The 16,667-nt window shown below is 45.7% G+C and overlaps 1 long non-coding RNA gene across 1 annotated transcript; it reads left to right on the forward strand.

The window, feature by feature from the left end:
• Positions 1 to 7,234: 7,234 nt before the first annotated feature.
• Positions 7,235 to 14,184, forward strand: LOC143845190 (uncharacterized). Its single transcript, XR_013234308.1, has 3 exons — positions 7,235 to 7,348; positions 8,968 to 9,010; positions 13,975 to 14,184. It is a non-coding gene; the product is annotated as an uncharacterized LOC143845190 (long non-coding RNA).
• Positions 14,185 to 16,667: the final 2,483 nt, after the last annotated feature.

The following is a 16,667-nucleotide window of genomic DNA, read 5'->3' on the forward strand; positions in this document are numbered from 1 at the left end:
TTTCTTTTGTAGGCATATAGGTAATATAATCATTAGTGCTGAAAATGTAAAATGGGGTTCTCCCCTCTTATTTTTTCTTTCTTCTATTAGTGTATTGTCCTAGGACTAAAGCCTACACTGACTTGTAGAAAATGTTTGATGTTAAGCTTTCAACTTCAATCTGAAAATATATCTGTTAGGATGGTTCTTAGAATGGGTCAAGCATAAATTGTTTTGTAGATGTATCAGAACCAAGGATAAGGAGAAGCTATAGAAGACTGAAAGCTTATATTGTTTTATGTTTAATGCTAAGCATTTAATCTAAACCTGAAAATCTTATTATTCTCTGTATTAACAACATATATTGTATTCTACATTGCTATTTTTATGAAAAAGGGGAAGCAGTGCCTTTTTTCTCTCTTGTTTCTTTTTCTTAGTAGGCATATAGGTAATATAATCGTTAGCGTTAGAAATATAAAATGGGGCTTTCCCCCCTTATTATTTTTTTTTATTGGTGTATTGTTATAGGGCCAAAGCCCATATTGATCTGTAGAAAATGCAAAGCTCTCAACTTATACCTGTCAGGATGGCTCTTAGAATGGGTCAAGTATAAATGGTTTGTAGATGTATCTGTATTAAGGATAAGGAGAAATTATGAAATCCTTTTGTAATTTTTTTTCTTTGTACATCTTTAAGGCAAAGCCCTACTTTCCTCTCCCTTCATCAGGGTATTGATACAGGGCCAAAACTCATACTGTGCTATAAGAAATGTTTAATGTTAAGCATCTAACTCAAACCTAGAAATATCTGCTAGGATAGCTCTTAGATTGTATCAAGCAGTTAACGTGAGGTCTACGATCTCTCAAGTAAGTTGACTAATAATAACTTTTCTTTTGTATATCTAAACAGGCCTTTTGTTTTTTTTAATGTAGTGGAAATGTGGACGGCTCTTAGACTCGTGGCTCTTAGAGTTTTGGGCAAAAGTTTATATCACTGTGGAGTCAATGTGGGGTCGTATATTCTCAAATGATGATTATATTTCTATCTTTATGAAAATAAAAAAAATCATTATATATAAAAAAAAAGGATCTAGGAGTCTTAGTAGAACATACGTTGAACATGAGTCAGCTGTGTGGCAAATGGAATTTGGACTCAAATGGAGTATCGTGTCTAGGGAGGTGATGGTACCTCTTAACTCTGCTCTGGTTTGGAGTACTGTGTTCAGTTTTGGACACCCCAGTTGAAGAGGGATGTTGACAAAGTGGAACATGTCCAGAGGAGGGCAAAAGAAGATGGTGAGGGTTTGGAGACCAAGACGTATGAACAAAGGTTGGGGGAGCTTGGTCTGTTTAGCCTAGAGAGGAGACAACTGAGAGGGGATCTGATAACCATCTTCAAGTATTTAAAAAGGTGCCATATGGAGGATGGAGAAAAGTTGTTCTCTCTTACCTCAGAGGGACAGACCAGAATGAATGGGATGAAATTAATTCAAAAGAAATTCCATCTAAACATCCGGAAGAAGTTCCTGACAGAGCGGTTTCTCAGTGGAACAGGCTTCCTCGGAAGGTGATGCATTCTCCATCTTTGGAAATTTTAAAACAGAGGCTAGATATCCATCTGATGTAGAGGCTGATTCCGTGAAGGCAAAGGGGTGGCAGGTTACAGTAGATGAGCAATTAGGATGTTAGTGTCCTGCATAGTTCAGGGGGTTGGACTAGATGACCCATGAGGTGCCTTCCAACTCTATTATTCTATGATTCTATGATTCTCTAAGACACTTGAAATGCTTCAGCCTCTCTCCCCCTATTGTTTCCCTCTTTCTGTACATTTTCTCTTTCTATACTCTATACTTTTTTTGTGATGGATCGATCAGAATTGCATCCTAAATGCAGCAACACTGTGGACTTTACTATAATAGATATGTTGTTTTCACCAATGGAATTTGCCCTTTTCATTTGGCCACTCCCTGGGTTGATATTTTAACTGAGTTATCTACCACAGTCTCAAGATCTCTTTCTTAGTTATTGAACTCATTATCATAAATATCAAGTTAGGCTTCTCCTCATTATCTTTCCACAGATTTTCTTGGAGTTCTTCAAGCCCACGTGTGTTGTCACCAATTTGAATAGTGCTTGGGTCACTTTGACTGATTATGCACAGCAGCAGTAATACCAGGCTGCTGCTGGGTCCTTAGATCAGGGTGGCATGCCCTGCTGCTTCCCGCATATGCACAGGGGAGGGAATTCCCCGGCATGCATGGACTGCCCCAACGTAGCACATGAACACAACACTGGGGTTGGAAAGCCCTGGTGATGGCACTGGAGGGGAAGTGGGGGCATGGGGCCTCCACTACATGATGACAGGGGAGCAGCATGCCATTCTCCCAGACCAGGCATTCCGCCCCTTGCATAATCGGTCTTTGTTGCATATCCCTGATGCTATATCAAGTATGAATGAATTGTACAAATCTCAACACAGGTTCTGAAAGACCCCACTTTTAATTTTCTTCCATGGTGTCAGTTCTTTGTTTATTCCCTCACTCTGCTTCCTATTCTTTAACCAGTAACAAATCCATAAGAGGGTATGTCTTCTCAGTCCTAATAAAGAAATCCTATGCTGCTGATTTCAGTGACCTTAGAGAGGATTACACTTTATGGTTTGTCAGAGATAATGGTCAACCCATCTCGAGTACCCATAAATGCATATTTATTAGGACTAGCAGAATGGTTATAACTGCAATCCCTAACATAAAGTGATGAAGATGTAATACAACAGTCAACATGCTAAATAACCTTCAGGCCCCACCCAGACACAGTATCAATTGCCAGGTGTAAATGTCATCAACACCTCACTAAATAGGTGGTGCATGGGTGGTCCATGAGACCACCCCTACTTCCCAGGGGCCTATCATGTTCTCAGGGGACAAGGTCTAAACACGGGCCTGCATGATTAGAAAAGGCCTCTTGATTTCCACAACAACCCACTGATGGAATTTGACCTTTGGGCAACACCAGATGCATGTATGACCTTCCCAGAATATTTCTTCTGACCGCCCTGGTTATCCTTCCAGGGTTCCCAACATTAAGAACTTAAAACTACTAAAATATATTGCTATGTTAATTAATTAATGTGTCTCAATGTGTCTCAATGATGACATGATTAAATGTGAATATTTAATGTGAATAAATATGATTAAATGTGAATATGCAACCAACTAAACAGTCAGTGAGTTATTTATTATGGTCCTTGACCAATAGCAAAGCAGCACACAATAACAATCATGGTTTAAAGTATAACATATACAGTCCAAATATCAAAACATGTGTGCATAAATAATTTTAGAATTAATAATAATTTATATAAGAGAATAAAAATCCAGATTATAAAATGTCATTGATCCTAACCTCAGTTGCCTTGTATAGAGTTTCTGATCTTGCAAACCTGAACACAGAACCTGGCTACCCAGCATGTCCTCTGATGGGTCTGTCAGAGAGAAGATAATTTAGCTTGTGTTTGACTGCCCAGTAAACCCAACTAACAAAGGGCTAATAATTTCCTTGCGTGTTTTATTGTAAAATGGGCCATATGTGTTTGAGCAGTTCTTGTGAGCAGTTACAAAATCTCTGTTTACAAGGCATTTTCTTGTATTTACCTTCTAAGATTGCAGAAAGCAATGCCTTACTTCTGGCTAATGTGAATGCCCTTCTAGAACTATTGGAAGGAATGAAGTATAGATAAGCGGAAGGTGTAGCCATGTATTTTGTATTGTCAGAAGAAATAAACTGGTGATCTCTGTTTGTCTTTCTGAATTTCTTGTTCTCCGCTTAACATCTAATTTTGACCTTTCAATTCCCAGATTTAAAACAACTAAACTATCTATGAATCAAAACTATGATCTGATTTTCTAAACTCTTATATGTGTGCAGGGCTATCAAATAACTAACTTATAACACAACATAAAATGTTTATGATGCCAACTGCTAAACCTTACCTCCTAACATTAAGACTATAAAATATAGAATGACAACCTATATGATAATATAAAAAGGTTTATGATGATTTATGCTTACTGGAAGCTAGATACCTTTGATGGTTCACACTCTTCCCTCGGGGACACCAACTCAAAACCCTGGACTGTTTCCCAGTCCAGCCACCATGTTCTCACACTCTTCCCACCCTTGGAAGTGTAGAATAGCTCCAAGCTCAGGAACTTTGACATAGCAGGCACTGAATTGGTTTGGTCACCTACCCCCCTTCCTGGGAAAGTAGCACAACTTCAGGGTCACTTTCCCAGCCAAGGCACTCTAGGATTGTGGACAAGACTTGGGCTAAGGCAAACCAGGCTACCCCACAAGCAATACATAATCCCAGGACACACAGGAGCTTCCAGGCTATTGTAAGAATAAAACCAAAGCCCTAAACCAAAACATGGCAGGATCAGAGCTGATTCTGACATTCAAGAGCCTTTATCAAAAACTCTTTAGAAGTCCAGGTTGATAATGTCTACTGGATCTACCATAGTCCCAGGTTGTATTAATTTTGCCCATTGCATGGAGAGTCTTTTTGCCAGACTAGACTCTTAATAGGACCTTTCCTATTGTGCTGGTGAAAAGCAAACAGTGTCCACAGTGTACACTGGCTTACAATATTAATTAATGTTTCCTCTGGATTCTGGTGTACAGGTGTCAGAGAAACACATTGAGGAAGTTTGCTAGCATTACTGAAACTCTTTTCTCTCAAAATCCTTCAGATGGGTTCCCCAAGCAGGGATCTCCAAACTGACTTCAATGTCACTTGAGCTGATGTACTTTGGCAAGTAACATTCTAATCTGTGTCGGGAGGCGGCATACATTATAGCTCCATACAAGGTGCAGCCTATGGAGGCGTGGTCTCCCCCCTTTTAGTTTTAAGATGATTATAGGCATAATACATATGGTGTCACTGCAGAGTTTCTTTGGATTGGCAGAACATTGTCCAGAGGCTTGGCAGGCATTGTAAAAAACAACCCAAAATGATCAAAAGGCCAACTACACATATAATGCTGAGAAACACAGTTTTTACCCATATCAAATCTGGGAGCCAAGAAGTAAGCCAATCAAGTGGCTTCCATCCATTTGTCATAAATATATTATTGAAGACATTTCAATTCATCCTCAATAGTTTTGTTCAAATCATGATACATCACTTTACAGCCAGCATCCCCTATAATTTTACAAAATCCCCCTTGACGGGCCAATAAAAAGTCCAATGCAAAACGATGCTGTACGTTTAATTCATGCAATTCTGAAATCTCTTGCTGCAGGTCTTGAATCAGCCTACTGAAGAAGAAGAAGAAGAGTTGGTTCTTATATGCCGCTTTTCCCTACCCGAAGGAGGCTCAAAGCGGCTTACAGTCGCCTTCCCATTCCTCTCCCCACAACAGACACCCTGTGGGGTGGGTGAGGCTGAGAGAGCACTGATATCACTGCCCGGTCAGAACAGTTTATCAGTGCTGGTTGCATTCACTGTTTTTTCTAATAGACAACTGAGACCTAAAATGGAATGCCTATTTTCTTGTGCAATTATACCAGGACTAGTAAATAAGCCCGCTGCACTCTGAATGCAGCGGGCGCTAGCGGGGCTTGGGAGTCGGTGGTGCCGGTGCGGGCGTGGGGCGGTGCGTGAGCGGGGCTCAGGAATCGGCGGGGCTGGTGCGGGCGTGGGGCGGTGCGGCATGGCTCGTCCGGGCCCCCCCCCGTGGCGCGGCCTACCTGGGCCCGTGTTGTCGCTGGAGGCGAGGCTGCGGCAGCGCAGCGAGGCGGCGACCTGCCCTGCCGGATCCGAGGCAGGTAATGGCAGCGGCCGGGCTGCTGCAGGCAAGCAGGAAGGGGGGCGGATCAGGAGGCACAAAGTGCCTCCAGATTAGTCAGTCCGGCGGCAAGGGACCAATTGCGATTCACACTGTGTGCGGCTCGCAATTGGTCCCTTGCCGCCGGACTGACAATCGGTAAGTATTCCAGTTTGCACAGCTGAGGCCAATGTTGGCTTATCTCCTGTTTGTTTTAAGAGATTAGGACAATTTGGCAAGATGTGGGACAATTGTACAGTTGAGAGAGAATGGTATTCATTTGAAGTTTTTCTATTTCATTGCCTCCCCCACTACCTTTTTACCTTTTTACGGACAATATCTATGCAATTGTCGATAAAGTAAGCTATTATCCACTTGAGGTTCAGCAATCTCCCTTAAATGGTTGGTCAATACGGCTTCTGGCCAAACAGAACTTTGTCTAAAAGCAACCATAAAGACTTGGCACAAAAATATAAAACTAGCTTCTTCCAACTATTTAATGATGATGTCTTTTCTTGACAAATCTCTATGGAAATTACTTCTATTGTTTTATTTATCTTTGGTCGTTTGATACCAATTCCTTAGTGGGAAACTTCAAACTCAAAAGGGGAACAGATATTTAAACTTTGTGAGTGTTGAAAGTGAGCTAAATGTCCTTGTTTTTGTTCACTTATCTAGTTAAAAAGGAGACTACTTCTTATCTCATTATTCCAAGGCACTTATGACTATGTATGTTGGTGAGTTCCCTGGCCCTCTGCTCCTCTGAAAGACACTGGGAGTTTTTAAATCCTCTTGTTAGCATGATTAGTCAGGAGCTCTTTGTCTGCTACAGATTTCTGGATTTAGAGTTTATCTCTGGGTCACCCAGGGATTTTTCAGTGTTTGCTAGCAATTAGCCAATGTTCATTGAATGACTGAATGCCATGAATACTAAAAACAGTCTGATGTTCTGTTCATAAACAGGCCGTTTCTGTAAAGGCAGAAAAGCATTAGAATTAAGCTAGTTTGGTATGTGGAGCAAGTGTGGATCTCAAGTGCAGATAAGTTTCATGGGGACTTGTTATCATTAAAGAGAAGGCGATTAGGACTGACATTAATGTCTGCAGAGTCCCACATTTGTAGAGATCTGGCCTACGTAAGCACTGGCAAACCACGCTACGTAAGCAGGCACTGGCAAACCACACCTCCATAGGCTGCACCTCTGCACCCAACCTCCTCAGTACACATCACGGCTTTGCTAAATTCACCATATATGGCATAGCAGCTAGCAGCACCAATCAGGTGTGGACACAAGGGCTTGCAAAGGATTGCACCAGTCAGGTGTGGACACAAGGGCTTGGAAGGTTTTTTGTTTTCTAACTTCCTTGTATGGAGCTATAAATAAAGCAATGCCTTCTGATCACGAGGCTTCTTTTACCAGACCCCTGCCTCATGTTGTTCTTCATGCCGCCTCTCGACAGCTGGTGACCCCGACGTGATCCAGACCCATCCTCGCCACGACCAGAGAAAGGTTTTGAGTGCACTCTCAGCTACGGCTCCCTGGTGAGTATGGGGGATTCACTGTCAACGGAACAGGTAAAGCATGCTGAAGAATTACAACAGGCAGTAAGACAATGTACGGGGAGGTAGTCTCAGCGAAAGACCTCTGGGAACTGATCAGGGAAGTTGATTGTCAGTGCCCATGGTACCCCTCACAGGGGACCATTAAGGTAGAGGATTGGGAAAGGATAGGGAAAGAGCTGAAGGCTGAGCCTCGAGCTCCAATGCCGATCTTGTTGACGTGGCAGAAAGTCAACAGGGTTCTTAGTGTCATGGATGGGGGCCGTGACAACTTATTATTGAAAGAGACAGCACCCCCACCCTATCCAACTATACTCCCGGTGGTCGCAGGTCCGGCCGCTCCCCATGCTCCACGCCACTTAAGGGATGGGGGTAGATCGCAGGTAGCTGCTGCGATCCAGGAAGCTCGCAAAGTGGGCACGCTTGACTTCTCAGACAAATGGGAAGGAGAGCCGCCAGTGTTTTCCCTGGTTACACGGGGGGGGGGGAACGCAGGCAAACGGAGATGTTCCTATACAGTGGGCTCCACTGCCATACTCAGTGTTACGGGAACTGAATAAGGCTGCTAAAGAGAACGGGCTGCAATCTACATATTTTCAAGGAATGATAGAGGGGATAGCCAATGGCTACAGTATGTTACCTAGAGACTGGAAAGACATGATGAGAATGATATTAAGTCCTGCCCAATATGTGGTGTGGGACAGTGAATATAAAGCTGCTGCCCTGATGGGGGGAACAGCTGACATAACAGCAGATCAGATTTATGGTTCTGGAGATTTTGATGCCCTTGAGAATCAAGCGCAACTTCCTGATCAACATATAGCAGCAGTGGCTCTTTGTATAAAGAGAGCTCTAAAAAGAGTGCCAGGAGCCGGCACGCTACTAAAATCTTTTGCTGCCACAAAACAGGGAAACTCTGAATCTTACACTGAATTTATAGATCATTTAAAAGGTGTGATCTCCCAGCAATTGGACAATCCGGAAGCGCAGGCAGAACTGTTGTTAAAATTGGGTTTTGAGAATACTAACACGGAATGCCGGTGAGTTTTGCAGCAAGTAATCACAGACAAAATTATACTTTATCAGATACGCTGCAAGCCTGTGTAGATGTTGGGTCAAAAACTCATGAAATGAACCTTTTGGCCATGGCCCTTCAGAGAGGGCGAAATCAAGGTCCACGCCCAACAGGAAATTGTTTTAACTGCCAGAAACCCAACCATTTAAAAAATGCGTGCTGTGCCCCAGGGGGCGGCACCTATAACGGCATTGAAAAAGCAAAAAATAATAAGCCTTCTCAAAAATGCCCCAAATGTCATAAAGGCTATAATTAGGCCAATTAATGTTGATCTCAGGGTGCCTCTAATAATCACCCTGAAGAGGAAACGGAGGGGTATCACCTAGTATTGCCCAGGTTCCACGATCAGCAAGAAGGAATGGAAGTTTATCCAGAAGGGGTCATGGTTTATCGAGATATTCCTTTAGTGATACAATGCTGGGGTCATCAACCGCTTCGCCTCACTAAAGGCCAAAAAGTGGTGCAGTTGGTGCTTGTACCTCTCCCTAAGGGGGAGCGAAACCATGTGCCTTCTTCTTCTTTGCAGGTCACGTTGGTGCAAGAGAACATTTGGAGGAAGAAGCCGACCCGTAAGTATAAAATACAAAGGAAAATTATTGAAGGCCTTTTAGATACTGGAGCAGAGTTGTCCGTCATCAAACCAGCTGACTGGGAAGTATCTTCACCACTTGAACCATCACCAAATGTTTGGGGGGTGGGAAGTTCAATTTCCAGTAAAAAGAGTTGTCAGCCCTTGGAAGTAAGTACCTTAAAGGGAAAGCTCTTGGGATACATTACTCCAGTCAGTGTAGAGATAGATGTAACATTGTGGGGACGAGATCTGCTGGAGCAATTGAATGCTGCATTATTCCTCGATGACTAGGCCCACAGCTCTCGCCCTTACATGGGTGAACAAAGAGCCTACTTGGATAGATCAATGGCCTATGCCAAAAGAAAAAATAGTAGCTCTCCAACAAATTGTAAATGAACAAGAACAACAAGGACACATAGTCCCCTCCACCAGTCTGTATAACACTCCAGTGTTCGTAATAAAGAAGAAATCAGGTAAGTGGAGAATGTTGCATGATCTTTGAGCAATTAATAAAATTCTAGAACCCATGGGAGCGCTGCAATGTGGCTTGCCTAACCCTAATATGCTCCCGGCAAATTGGCAACTGGCTGTGGTAGATTTGAAAGATTGCTTTTTTACTATTTTTCTTCAGCCACAGGATCAAAAATATTTTGCTTTTACAGTCCCAGTGTTGAATTGTGAACAACCCACTCGAAGGTTTCAATGGACTGTTTTACCTCAGGGAATGTTAAATAGCCCCACGTGTCATATTTTTGCCACATCACAAAAAGGGGGAAAAGAAAAACATGTTTGAGCACACCTGTTAAGGTCTTTTTCTGCTATGGGAGTCCCCACCACCTTGAAAACAGACAATGGTCCCGCTTATTGCTCCACAGCATTTGCCCAATTTTGTAGTCAATGGAACATTCAACATATTTTTGGAATACCTTATAATTCCACAGGACAAGCCATTGTTGAACGTGCAAATGGCACCTTAAAGCGTATGCTTGAAAAATTAAAACAGAAAGGGGGAGTGAGTATCTCCCTCTTAGATAAGGAGTTCCTGCTCTCATCTGCTTTATTTACCATTAATCATCTCAACCTTATTTTTTTTTAATTCTCAATTTTTAACCAGGTCTCAGCGTCACTTTCAGGCAGATGTACCCCTTCCTTGGCCGCAAGTCTATTACCATCGCTTACCTGACCCACAGTGGAATGGACCGGTCCCTTTGATCACTTGGGGCCGAGGCTACGCTGCTGTTGCTGGTGCATTGTGGGTTCCTGCTTGTTGTGTTCATCCAGCACTTGATGGCGTGGGACCAGGGCCTCAACAACCCAATCCCAAACTTCAACATTCACCTTCACGAGACTGAGCCAATGGCTCAGCGCAAGTGGGGAAGGAATAAACCCAATCCTCCGGTGACATGGGGAGCACTGAAAGGGCTGTCCAATCAAGCTCAGCAACAGTTGCAGGCTCAAGGTCTACCTGAAACTCCAGAGAATTTTTTAGCTGCTGTAATAACTGCTTTACACTTTAACTCTGTCCTGATCATTATGTGTTGCTTACTCTGTCTGCCCATTGTGGGGGCAGTGGTTCATGATGAAGTCATTACAGACATCCAGCTATATAAAGGAAGTGATATGGCAGAGCTGTAGCTGGAGCCTTTACAGGAACTCTCACTTTAGGTTCTTATCTTTAACCGCTCCTAGCAGGGTGGATAAAATAATTCATTAAGGGCCTCGAGGGTGGGCCCTGTCCATGATGAGGAAGGGTGCCGATAAGCCCCTTCCCCTGGACTGACAGTTGGAGGGCCCAATCGGCAGGCGCAAAGCAGAGTGTAAATTCGGCAGAGTGTAAATTCTCCCAATGTTTCTGGTTCCCTCCAAGGCTTACCAGACTCCAAGTGGCGCCTGGAGATTTCCCAGAACTGCAACTCTTCTCCAAACTCCAGTAGTCAGTTTCCTAAGAGAACATGGCTGCTTTGGTGGGTGGACAATATGACATTGTACCTTGCTAAGGTTCCTTCACAAACCCTGCCTTCAGTCTTCTTCCCCAAATCTCCAGCAGTTTCCTTATCCAGAAAGGATAGCCCTAAGAAGGTCTAAATACTCAGGGCCATTTCGCACAGAGCTCAAAGTGGCTATTTGGTTGCTGTTTGCGAAATCGCTACTTTAACTAGCAAAATGTAACTAGCTGTGCCCGTAACGCACAGCTGCGGTTTTTGCGGAATTTAGCACTTTCACTTCTCGTCACTTTCGTAACCCACAGGCTTCCGGTCTCCGTCTAATCGCTACAAAGGAGGTCCCTTTTTAGTGCTTCTGGCCTCCCGTGCACGTCAATCAAACTGCAGGCACACCTTTGACCTCGACCCTAAAGCCGGACTTGTCGGAGTTCACTTTAAAAAAAAAAAAAAACCAGGAAACCCCGTAGCAACGCGTCATCGTCAAATCATTGGCGCTGTTGGAACGTGTTTTGTATTGTTTTCTATGAACCAGAGGTTGATGCATTGATATGTTTGATAGGTTAATCCCCGCCCACAGTACACGCCCACAGGTTACCTGCTTATATGCACCTAGGCAGACACGTGGTCGGCCTCACTCTTTGTTTGCGTAGCCTACTGCCCGCAGCACAGGTTAACGTTGCAATGGAGAGGATTATTTTTCAATTGTTGGCTCAGATGCTTGCGGTAGTCCAGCTTATCCATACCACTGTGCGGCATAGGAGGGCTGCTATCGAGGACTACCGAGAACGTATTGCCGGAACGATGACCACCAGTAGAAGACGTTCTCTACGGGCAACCATGGCGGCAAAGAAGCACTGGCAAGCTCTGGCAGAGGTCCGGTTCCCCAGACAGTTCTGGGTCGACGAAAGATCCTCTGACTGGTGGGAAAATTTTGTGTGGTCTCGCTGGGATGATGACCACTGGATTGCCAACTTTAGAATGTCTAGGGGAACATTTTTTGAACTCGTGGAGGCTCTACGTGGCCGCATGGAAAGGCAAGTCACTGGCATGCGGCGCCCCGTTCCAGTGGAAAAAAGGGTGGCAGCCGCATTGTGGTACTTGGCCACCCCTCAGTACTTCCGGACAGTAGCCCAGCAATTCGGACTCGGAGTCACAACGGTTGGCGATATCCTTAAGGAGTTCTGCCTCGCCATGGAGGCGGAATTGTTCAGCAAAGTGGTGTGCCTCGGAGACCGCCTTGGAGCGGTGAGTGTCATTCTATGCCCTTTTCCCTTTAAATTTTTTTTTCTTGTTTGACAGGTGAGCAACGAATACGCGATGCACCCCACGCTAACATGCCATGGTTTTTTCCCCTTATTCCAGAGTATGGACGGGTTTGCCAGGCTTGGATTCCCGCATTGTTTTGCGGCCGTCGATGGAAGCCACATCCCTATCCGTGCACCCGGGGGAAGCATAAAGGAGTACGGGAACAGGAAGGACTTTTGTTCTGTTCTCCTGCAAGGAACTGTGGACTTCTCCGGACGGTTTATAGATGCCGAGGTGGGATGGAGTGGCAGGAGGCATGATGCCCTTGTTTTCAGGGAATCTAACCTCAGGAAAGCCATGGACGAAGGGGTCTTTGTTCCAGGAAACCCCACCGCCACCATTGAGGGCGTGCGTGTGCCGGCGTTGGTGCTCGGGGACGGAGCCTACCCATTACGCCGCTGGCTCATGACTCCCTATAAGCGGCCAAGGACAGACGTGCAGAGCCACTACAACCTCAGTCACTCCCGGGCAAGGAATGTAGTGGAGCGTGCCTTTGGACGTTTGAAGTCACGGTTCCGTTGCTTGATGTCACGACTCCATGTGCATATAGACAATGTGACTCCGCTGATCATCGCATGTGTCATTTTGCACAACATCTGCGAGGACAAGGGACATAACATCCCCTTCCCTGTGGATGAACCTGATCCTGTAGTCCTTGAGGACACACAAGACATCCCTGAAGCAAGGAAAAAAAGGATCTATGCGGAGGGGTGCAAGGTTCGGGACGCTATAGCCACCCACATCTACAGAAACAGGAGGCGTGTTTGATTGTTTTTTCTACTCTGGTGTTAAATAAAGTTTTATGTTCTTTGTTTAACCTTGTCTTGTGCAGTTTGTCTACTTAGCCAGCAAAAAAACGGGGATTCTCTGGTCCAAAAGCACTTTGACAGCCCTAAATGCTAACTCCCCACTGAAATTGACAAACACAATACGGAAGCGCTGAACAGGGAAAGTTTGGGGAGGCGGGTAGCCAGGAAGTATTGGCGACCCCTGTCAAACTGGAGGATCAATCCACTTATGTTCCAAGGAATAATTTCATTGGTGGGCAGCTTTGATACATTTAAAATAGGGGTGGTCGATCAGAGCAACGCATGTTCGTTCCCTAACCGTCATTCCGAAGATGCCGAAGCCACGGAAGGGCTCCTTCTGGCAGCGCGCCGAGGCTGAGGCACTTCTGGAGCTTGTTCTCCATTCAAAAAGTGTTGGCCGCCTTATGGCCAGCACCCACTGCCACACCAAGGGTGCTTACCTGGTGTTGGCATCCAAGCTGAGGGAGAGGGGCTACGTCCGGACCTGGGAGCAGGTCCGGACGAAATTTAAGAGGGTGAAGCTGGACTTCCTAAACAGTCTAGAACAGTGGGGGGGGGGGGTCCCGCAGCCAAGTGGGAGAACGGTCTTCCACGACCTGATGGTCAAGATATGGGAGAAGGCTGGGAAGCCCCCCCTGGAAATGAGGAGGCATATGGGTGAGTGCTGCCCTCGTTGTGTTTTACCCTTAAGCATGCATGGAATGTCTAGATGCCTCTTTCCCCTACTGTCCCCAATGAAATTCGAGAAAGTATTAAGATGCTGTCAACCCCCTCTGACTTAGCCCGCCAGTACTGTAGAACCACTTTGGTAATGCGCTTTGGCTCTGATTGTGGTGTGGCCATCAGCTGTGTTTTATCTTTGGTTTGTGTGCTTTTACTTATGATTTCTCTTTTTCTTCGCCCAGCTACACAATCACCATCCAAACTTGCCAAATTACCTGAGCGTGAGGAAGGGGAGGAAGAGGGACCTTCCACCTCAGGACAGGCTGCAGGTGAGAGTTTTATTTCTTTGAGGGAGACCCATGTGTGTGTACCCCCATGGAGCCATAAGGGAGCCTGCTGTGATGCTTCCATTTGAAGTGTGATTGAATTCTTTATTTGATTTCTATAGCAGAAACAATGGAGGCAAGGATGCGTGCCATGGAGGCCAGGGTGACATCCTTAGAGGGGCTAGTCAAGCAGCAGAGAAGGGACTGTGAGTACTGCACCTGTGCTTGGGTGTGGGTTGTGTGACTTTAGCCTACATATATGGCTTACCATTTGTTTTGAACCCATTTGCAGGGCAGGCAGAAGTGGCTGACCTAAAAGGGGAGATGGAGAGGCAGAGGCAGCAGAGGGAGGCGGAAGAACGTAGGTTATGTTCCCCACTGCCCAACTCTCCTCACACTGTGGCTAAGGCCACTAAAAAGTGTATCCATGTAAACTCCAGATTGGAAAATATGTGTGGCACTAATGTGTACTTTTTCTCCCTCCCCACACAGTTAAGAAGAAGGAGGACGAAGACCTGTTCCGCCGTAAAGTCAGGGGAACAATGGGACGGTTGTGCAGAAGAGTGAGGGAGATGGAAGGGGCTGGTGAGGGGAGGAGTGGGACCTGAGTGTTGTTTTCTGTTTGTGTTTTGGGGTGGGGGGTGTTGGGGGGGGTCCAAGTTACATTCCCTAATTTTTTATCCCTGTTAAATATATAAATTTGTTTTAAAAAAGTTGGCTTTCCTGGAGGGTGGTGGTGGTGGTGGGGGGGTCCAAGTTACATTCCCTAATTTTTTCCCCCTGTTGAACTGTTTTTGAAAATAAAATGTTGTTGCAAATTTTCTGAAAAAGACTCCAGTGTGACTCCTTACACTCGCACACCTTTCACCCCACACTCCTAAAACACCTTTAACTGACACCCCTCCAACCTCCAACCCACACAACAGTACCAGAATAGACACAATCACTAGAGAGGGTACACAGAGACAGAGTCAAAAATATAAACTTTATTTAACAAACAACAGCAAACACAGATAAAGTTAAATAGACAAACTGGCCCAAACTAGGAGGGGGAGAACTTGTCCGCGGGTTTTATTATTCTCTTCCCGAGAACAGTCCTCCTTCTAGTTTGGGTCGAGGCATTCTGAGACGGGGTCGGTGGGGTGGGTGCTGGAGGTGGTGGTGTAGGTGTGGGTGGGGGGGGGACGTTTACGGTAATCTGAGGAGGGTTGGCCGTCTCCATTACCACGACCGCCCTCTCCATCAGTCTCCTTATCAGTCTCACCTCCTCCACGCTTTCGCGTAGGGATTGGTTTGACTCCCTAAGGATTGCCCGCAATTTTTTCCCCTCCTGGGCCACGAGGGCGAGCATTGCTTGGTCTGCGGCCGCGGCACGCCTTGACTCCTCCTGGCAGTGCTCAAGGATCCTTTCTCCAACGCTTGTTAAGATGGAGACGCGCCTCAGCCTGCCGCGTTCCCTCGCAAGCCTCTCCTCTGCTTGGAGAGCACCTCTAGGTGGTGAGCTGGCTGGACCCAGGGCTGGCTCATCATCATCTGAAAGGACCTCTGTTGGCAAAAAATGAGAAACAGAACTGTTAGTACCATCGAGACAGTCAAAACCCACCCTGGTGCACATGGTGGCCTTTTTTGGTTACATATTGTTAAACCAAGACTCTAAACAATGCCCGGGGAGCACATGGTTAGTGTTTGTTTGCCCATGGTGGGCTTTTTCCTTTGCCTACTTTCACAGCAAGACTCACAACAATGAAAAGGGAGCACACGGTTAGTGGCTTGCGACATTGTCCTGCAGCTATGGCTCGAAAGGAACAGTTCATGTACGCTCACCATCTTGGATCTGTATCCGCCTGCACTGGGCAGGAGGTCCAGCCACCCCACGCTCCTCCTCCTCCTGTGTCCCGGGTATGAAATCTGCGAAGAAGAAAAAAAACAGATCTAGGACCAAAGTGTGGCAAAGCAAGCTTCAAACCCTAAAGCAGCAACGTAGAGGGACTCTCTTCTGTCTCTTAGCAGTGCTGCTGCCCTGCACAAACAGAAAAGCACAAAGCAGTTAAAACGCCCCCCCCTTATTGCAACTGATACTTACCAACGTTTGTTGATGCCCCAGAATCACTGTCCTTGTCCACCGCTGCTGGAGACTCGAGGGCCCCCGTCCCTGGCATCGGTGTCTCTGTGGACAAGAGCAGAAAATAGTGAAAAAGGAGCAAGCATACAACCTGAACCACACAGCAAGCTCCCAAAGTAGTGGCTAAAGCACTGCAGAAGGCCTATGGCTGAGGCATGCTGCAAAACTTTTTGGGTTGTTGGTTAAACACTACCGTTTTAAAAAGCCAGCATAGCAAGCAATCCACAAACATCCTAGCATATTATGCGTTGCAACGAACACACGAGAAAACGATTCCCAAACGTCAGAACATACATTTGCTCAAAATTAAATATAAAATTAAAATAAAAGTGCTTACCGGAGGCAAGGGGCGTCTGCTGAGGAATCTCTTCTGGCTCCCCAGGAACGATGGCGAGTAGGTCCAGCGTCACCATGTCCGCGCCTCGTTGCTGGACCGGGGGTGGAGGCCGGACGGTGGACGAGGTGCCCTCTCCGGGATCCTCCTCAG

This window comes from Paroedura picta, chromosome 9 (genome assembly GCF_049243985.1).
Source record: "Paroedura picta isolate Pp20150507F chromosome 9, Ppicta_v3.0, whole genome shotgun sequence".
Taxonomy (NCBI): Eukaryota; Metazoa; Chordata; class Lepidosauria; order Squamata; family Gekkonidae; genus Paroedura; species Paroedura picta.